We start from the raw sequence: 7,481 nt of genomic DNA on the forward strand, positions 1-7,481 counted from the left end.
ACGGGCACCTTGCTTATAAGCCTGTTGCCCAGCTGATTATCTTTTGTTACATCAAGGACACCATCAGTTCAGCTGCAGAGGAACAACTGCAAGACATCTTGTTTTTCAGGCTTGCAAGTCAGTGCTTGAAGCCACAGCTGTTGTACTTCTTTGAGAACAGCAACCATCTGGACAGAGAGATACCTTCTTCCCTCTATGCAGACACACATCCTTCAAATTCCTTTCCAGACAGATATCCTAAGTAAATCACCTGCCAAGTAAATCATCTGCTGTGTCTGCACATCAGAACTAAGACTGTTAGCGTCCCCTGTAGTGGTGGAAGATCTACAAGTGGTGTAGCCTGATAGCTTATGGTAACTGCCCCAAGCATGATACCCACTTCAGGGACCTGGATTTAAAGCTGCTCCATCCCAAGCTCACTGCGTGCTCCCTGCCTATACAGAGATTTACTCCACAGGTTGAACTAACACTGTAATACCATAGAGGCCTGAGATGAAAATGTATTCGCAGAATGAAACTCTGAAGGAAAATATAAGATTTAAATAAAGATGTGAAAGCAAGCTGCTTATATTGTGTGCATTAGTATGTTAGTTGTATGGATCTCACAGGAAGGAGGGTGTAGGCTGTGTTCTGCTAAATGGTTGGGTTGTCTTCTGTAGGAAATCTTATTAAGAACTATATCACAATCTCACACTGAGGAAGTTGATTTTTCAGTTTTATCCTATTGGCTTTGGACCGGAAAAGTCCTTTAACTTTAACTTACATAATTTTAAGTCTGTGAGGTCATGGTGCCCCCTAATGTCTCGAAAACTAACGACTAGTAATATTGTTTCTGAGTTCTCAGTGCTCTCTACAGGAAGAACATTGCAAATGACATTTTATTTTCTCAAATATATTGGAACACTCAAAACTTTGTTTCAACATCTTTTTCTGTATTGTATGCACAAAAGGAATAAATTAGCTTTATTTTTAAGTCTTATTTGCATTTTCAAACCTGGAAAAATAATTTGTCTCAGAAGTTAGGTTCTTCATTATTTGTTGACACCAAACAAGCAGGCATGAATTAAAAAATGTTGATCTCCTAGCATCTTCTTTTGATTGTTAGAAGTCTGTGCATGCTCAGCATTTTTAAATGTAGAAGCCTGCCTTTAAAGAAACCTAGAGAAATTAGCCATAAGCAACCATACTATTGACATTCACTTAAATCTAAAAATATGCTTCCATTGTACTGTTTCCTTTCTTAGAATCTAACTGCTACTGGCATAAAATATGACTATACTAAAAAAGAACTTAAAGTATTTATTCACACAGTACTCACCCCTCCCCACAGAAGCTTAATGCAAGCTAGAATTAAATCAGACATAAAGGAACACTGTACATAGTCATAAGTCAGTTTGACATGAACATTAACAACAATAACCAGAGAAGTAATTAATTGATTCACTTAAAAAAATATATTTTTGCAATGTTCCATGTACCAGGACTTACAAATTTATGACATCAAGTTTCTTTCCAGGTGAACACTAATAGCACAAAGTGGGAAAAAAGTCCTGTATGATACATAGTTAGCTTCTTTCACAATTAATTCCATTTAAATAAATTCTGTTGTAGTCTCAGTTTAGCAAATAATATTTTTGTGGGTTTTTTTTTGGTTTGTTTTTTGTTTAAGAACGTGTATTTACTAAATAGAATTGAAAATGTCTATTTTAAAGAACTCTCAGAGACATGGGTTCATTTTCTTATTGCATTCATTATTATTTTATGAACACATTGAAAATAACATTATGCTGAAAAAGAACGGCAATAGGGTTGTTGACTTATATCAGTACAGGAGAGGGAAACGCTATGTGTTCTTCCTTGGGCAAAATACCTAGTTAATCCACTTTGCATATAACAGGTAACTTAAAAGATCTAGTTACTTACAATATTAACATATGACATTAAAAGTGTAAGATTATTCATCAGCAACAATTTGGGTAAATGTTCCATTTGTAATTAAGAAAAAATTTTAAATGTGTGTGGGGTGTTATTCTTGGTGGCGGTGTGGGCTTTTTTGTGGTTTTAAGTAAAGAGAGAACACAAATGCAGCTCTCCATGACCAGAAACAATACGACCGAGCTGAAACTAAAGAAATCAAAATACCCATGGCACAGGGGATGATCTGCATCCTGAAAAAAATGACTTCTCGATTGTAGTATCTGCTCTACTAGGAAAAGGATTTAAATTGGTGAGCAGAAGTCAGATAAGGATACAGGCATCTCAATGCTTCTAGGAAACAAGGAAGTCGATATATAGAAAAGAGGGAATGTTATATCACAGACAAAACACTTGCAGTTGCTTTCTCAAAGCAAGCCTTGAAACAACTGCTAAGCCCACCTACATGTTCCTTGTTGAAACACAAGTGTTGGCACATGAAGAATTGAGGATCTCAGTGCTCTCTGCTGGTACAACAGAAAAAAGTCATCTTAACTCTTAATGCCACAATATCAAGCAGGAAAGTATGTTTGTTCACAAAGAATATCTGACATAACACACCAATCATCATCTATGCCTGTGGGATTTGTTTTGAAGTGTTTAACACGGCAAAGTCCAGTGTAAATTGTATAAGCAGGACACGCACCATCAACTGTAAATAACTGCGTACTCCAGGCCAGAAGGACACCTCACCAAGCAGCACTACAGCAAGTTAAGAGTAAACAGAGTCACTTGAAATCTGTGTTGTATGGAAGGCGATGCAGCAACACTTTCTCAAACGTGTGTATACGCTATTGCTCTGCTGGAGAATACTGGTCTTTTGGGTGATTAAATTTTCCGCATGTAAAATTCCCTAAGAAAATACATTAAACGGTGATGACAGCAACAGGGATTATTCCCTCTTTCTATATTCCCTGTCATATATTCCACCTCTTAATGTCATATGGTTGGACTCGATGATCCGATGAGTCTTTTCCAACCTTGGTGATTCTATGAAAAAAAAAAGGAAGCGATAGATTCCCTCATTTCTCATTCAACAACTGTCCTTCAACTGTCATCGTTTTTGGTATCTGATGTGGAGCAAGATGTTATGTGGCAAGCAGACCCAAGTGTCACAACTCAGGAAAAGCCCTCTGGTGTGGTGAAAATGCTCTGCTGAACAGTGACTCGCATTGTGCTTGTTTGCCAGAGTTTGCCTAAACTCTGCTCAGCTAATTCCATCTCTAACTGCCTCCTCTTGAATCACGAGAGTTTTCTTCTGCTCCTCTAACTCCTGGCTTTGTACACACATGGAACAACTTTCCTTACAATTAAAGACTGAGGCAAAGAAGGCATCAAGTACCTCAGCCTTGTCCTCATCCTTTGTTACAGTTGTTCCTTCTGCATCCAATACGGACTCAATATTCTCCCTAGTCCTCCTTTTATTGTTAATGTATTTATAGAAAGATTTTCTACTAACTTTCACAGACTTGGCCAGTCTGATTTCTACTTGGGCCTTAGCCCTCCTGATTTTTTTCTCTGCACAAAAAACCCCCATATCAGAATCTTGTTTTAAAAACATATCAGAATCTTACAGCGAGATCACACAGAATCTTACAGGGACAGAGATTATTCCTCATTCATGATATATTTTTGTACAATTCTCCACCTCTGTAAACGGTTTTGTTCCTAATTTTGCCATATGGCTGCTGTTACTGCACGTTGTTCCTAATCTACTGAAACCAGAAACGGGGTAGCCTGCAGCTGTTCTTTGCTTTTTGCTCTTAGTGAACGCCCCCAGTGCTCGTTTCGGTTTCTTTTCTGGCTGGTCTTTGGCACCACCTGGTGCCTTGTTCTGTAAAGGCAAAACCAGGACTGTATTTCAAACATCAAATAGTAACAGTTTAATGGAAGTGTATTTAACAGCTAGGGAAAATGATATAAAGTGTCTTTCGCTGCAGCAAGACTTTTAATAGTAGCTAGAATGAGGAAATTAACATCTGATGCTGACAAAAGCCTTGGAAGACAAAATACAGAAACTTCTATTGTAGTGTGAGAACCTAATGACTCACATATGCAAACTACTTAACTGACTACCCCAGTCACTATGAAAGGATATTCTAGGGAAGAAACTATGTCTACTAAAACCTAGAGTGATAAAATTCAGCAGAAAACATAGAATCATAGAATAGTTTGGGTTTGAAGGGACCTTAAAGCCCATCCAGTTCCAACCCCCCTGCCATAAGCAGGGACACCTCCCACCAGCCCAGGCTGCCCAAGGCCCCATCCAACCTGGCCTTGAACACCTCCAGGGATGGGGCAGCCACAGCTTCCCTGGGCAACCTGGGCCAGTGCCTCACTGCCCTCAGCGGGAAAAAATTCCTCCTTATGTCTAGTCTAAATCTTCCCCTCTCCAGTTTATACCCATTCCCCCTCATCCTATCATTACAAGCCTTTGTAAACAGTCCCTCCCCAGCTTTCCTGTAGCCCCTTCAGGTACTGGAAGGTCACTATAAGGTCTCCTGAGAGCCTTCTCTTCTCCAGGCTGAACAAGCCCAATTCTGTCAGCCTGTCCCCATATGGGAGGTGCTCCAGCCCTCTGATCATCTTTGTAGTCCTCTCCAACAGCTCCTTATTCTTCTTATGTTGAGGACTCCAGAACTGGACACAATACTCCAGCTGAGATCTTGCAAGAGCAGAATAGAAACATGGTCACTGTATAATGAATTTTGTCATAAATTCTGGACAGACCAGATCATTTCCAGTGTTTCAATGTGTTCACACAACCTAAAGGCTTCCTGTTTTATCTGTACATAGAACAGTCATTTAGATCTGCAAGCTGCTGCACCTCCTCACTTGCAACAGCAGCAGAGCTGGCTTACAGAAAAGTAGAAAGTCCAGACAAAACAATACTGAAATGTAAATAACTGGAAAATAAGCAACAAAAATAAGAATAATTTATTGCTGCTGTTTCCTAATGCTTCACTGAGGCCACCTGTACTTGTTTTGGCTGGGATACTTCATTTTCTTCATAGTGTTTCATAGGGTGCTGCATTTTAGATTTGTGAGCAAAACAGCACTAATAACATAGTAATGTTTCAGTTATAGAACAGTGCTTGGACAGCATCAGGATTTTTTTCTGCTTCTCACACTGCCCTGCCAGCAAGTAGGCTGAGGGTGCACAAGAAACTGGGAAGGGACACAGGTGGGACAGCTGATCCCAGCTGATCAAAGGGACATTCCAGACTGTATGATGTTGTGCTCAGCAATAAAAACTGGGCAAGGGAGGAGGAAGGGATTGGGCATGTTTGCAGTTATGGTGTTTTTCTTCCCAGGTTACCATTGTGAGAGATGAAACATTGCTTCCCTGGAAATGGCCAAGCGTCTGCCTGCCAATGGGAAGTAGTGAATGATTTCCTTCCTTTTCCTTATCCTTATCTCAGCCCACAGGTTTTCTCACTCTCACACTTCAGATTCTCTCTTCTGTCCTGCTGTTGGGGGAAGCGAGGAAGGGCTGCACGGGGCTTAGCTGCCTATTGGAGCTAAACCACACCAGCACCTTCAATATTCTTTTAATGCAGGCAAACACTGCCAGGCTAGAATTCTTTGTCTGAGTCCACATAACCAGACCACTTTAAGCCTGTAGGGAATTTTCACTGGGATTCTGTACAGAAACATATTTTTCGTTATGTGACTTTACTTGCAGGTGTAAAAGAAGGCCGTCTACAGATGCATCTCTACTGCATATAAACCTGTTACACGCAGACTAGAACTACGGTTGCACTAGTAGCTGGGTCAGGGACACATCTATTTCCATCTCAAGTCCTGGCTATAAGGGAACATCCAGGTAAAACAAAAAGCAGGGCAAGTACGTCTGTCCAAGCCCCCAGCTATTTTCATCTCATGATGAATCCCAAGCCCGATGTTATCTGCTACTTTAGAAGCTAGTTTCTCTTACCAGCACCTGCCCTCCCCTGCAGCCCATGTCAGCTCTTCACACACGCACAGCCCATGCCAGTGAGTCCCACCGCTCCGGTCCCTCTGGCACAAGTGATGCCTCCAACTCTTCCAACCCAGCCTTGTTGGTTTCTCCTGCCAACCCCACAGCCCTCGCTGTCAGTGACCTCCTCTCCTCCCAAGATACTTCTTGCTCTCTCGTCTCCTTTCCAGAGCAGCTGGAGTGAAAAACCTCCCTCACTTTCCACTGGGAATCTTTCCCAGCCCGAATATGCCTTTTACTTGCAGGTGAGGGTGATACAAGAAGTAGTTACTGTTACAAAAAGTGGAACATTCTGATTTAATCTAACGGAGAGTTAAGTTTCATCTAAGTAATGGTATTTTTTGAAAGTTAGACAGAATGTTCCTCAGGTAGCCTGTTTTGGGTTTTTTTTTCAGTGTTTTTCCAGAACCTTTTCATTCTTTGGAGATGATAATGTCTTGTGTGAAGTATGATCTGTGCTGAATAGAGGTGTCTTCTGTAATCACCTCTGTTTGCAGTCATCACCTATTTGAAGTGCAAGGTCAGGCAGAGCTGGAGCCAGTCCTAAATTAGCAAGAGATTTGACTGTTGTGTAGTTCATAATAACATTAAAATTAGTCCTTGGAAAGTGACAGAATACGTGTAAGATTTCTGGGAAAATTTATCCATATGGATGCAAGTGGGGAATACATTCTGTCCCCAGCTCTTGTATCGCTGTGCATGACTGATGGAGATCACTCCTTCATGTTGCCCAGGGCTGATTAAAGGGTGCTGGCTATTTAAAACTCTAATTTGAGTCTTAAGAGTGTTTATTCACTGGGATTTTCAGTGCCAAGGGAAGCACCTCTGACACACTGAATCATGACTCTATAACTTATGAAGTTATAAAGTAGGTATGTTTATTCAGCACTGAGACGCACAGGAGAATTATTTCTCAAAAAAAGCTGTGTGTGCCCAACATGGCAACTGGTCTGCACTTTAAATAGCAAAGTGTTACATATTCACAATATTCAAAAAAACCCAGCTATACATATTCACAAAGTTTTCCCGCTTCTTATTTTAATGAGTTTGAGAAAAGCCTTCTCAGGGATAAGGCCAATTGTGTTGACTTCCTTTAATTAAAATCTGCGTGCATGTTCTCTGGATCTTTGCCATTCTTGTCAGTGTTGTCTTCCGCTCTTATCATCGTTCCAGGTAACTTGTCTTGCTTATCAGAATTCATCTAGCAACAGACCCCCTCCCTACATAAAAGCTTATAGAAATATGTTGCTTTGGCTAAACAGCACTTGGGGCACAACAACCCTGTGCAGCTACAGACTAGGAGAAGTCTGTCTAGAAAGCTGCCTGGAGGAGAAAGACCTGGGGGTGTTGGTTGACAGCGACTGAACATGAGCCAGCAGTGGCCCAGGTGGCCAAGAAGGCCAATGGCATCTTGGCTTGGATCAGAAACGGCGTGACCAGCAGGTCCAGGGAGGTTATTCTCCCTCTGTACTCGGCACTGGTGAGACCACTCCTCGAATGCTGTGTTCAGTTCTGGGCCCCTCACCAC

Source organism: Phaenicophaeus curvirostris, chromosome 2 (genome assembly GCF_032191515.1).
Source record: "Phaenicophaeus curvirostris isolate KB17595 chromosome 2, BPBGC_Pcur_1.0, whole genome shotgun sequence".
Classification (NCBI taxonomy): Eukaryota; Metazoa; Chordata; class Aves; order Cuculiformes; family Cuculidae; genus Phaenicophaeus; species Phaenicophaeus curvirostris.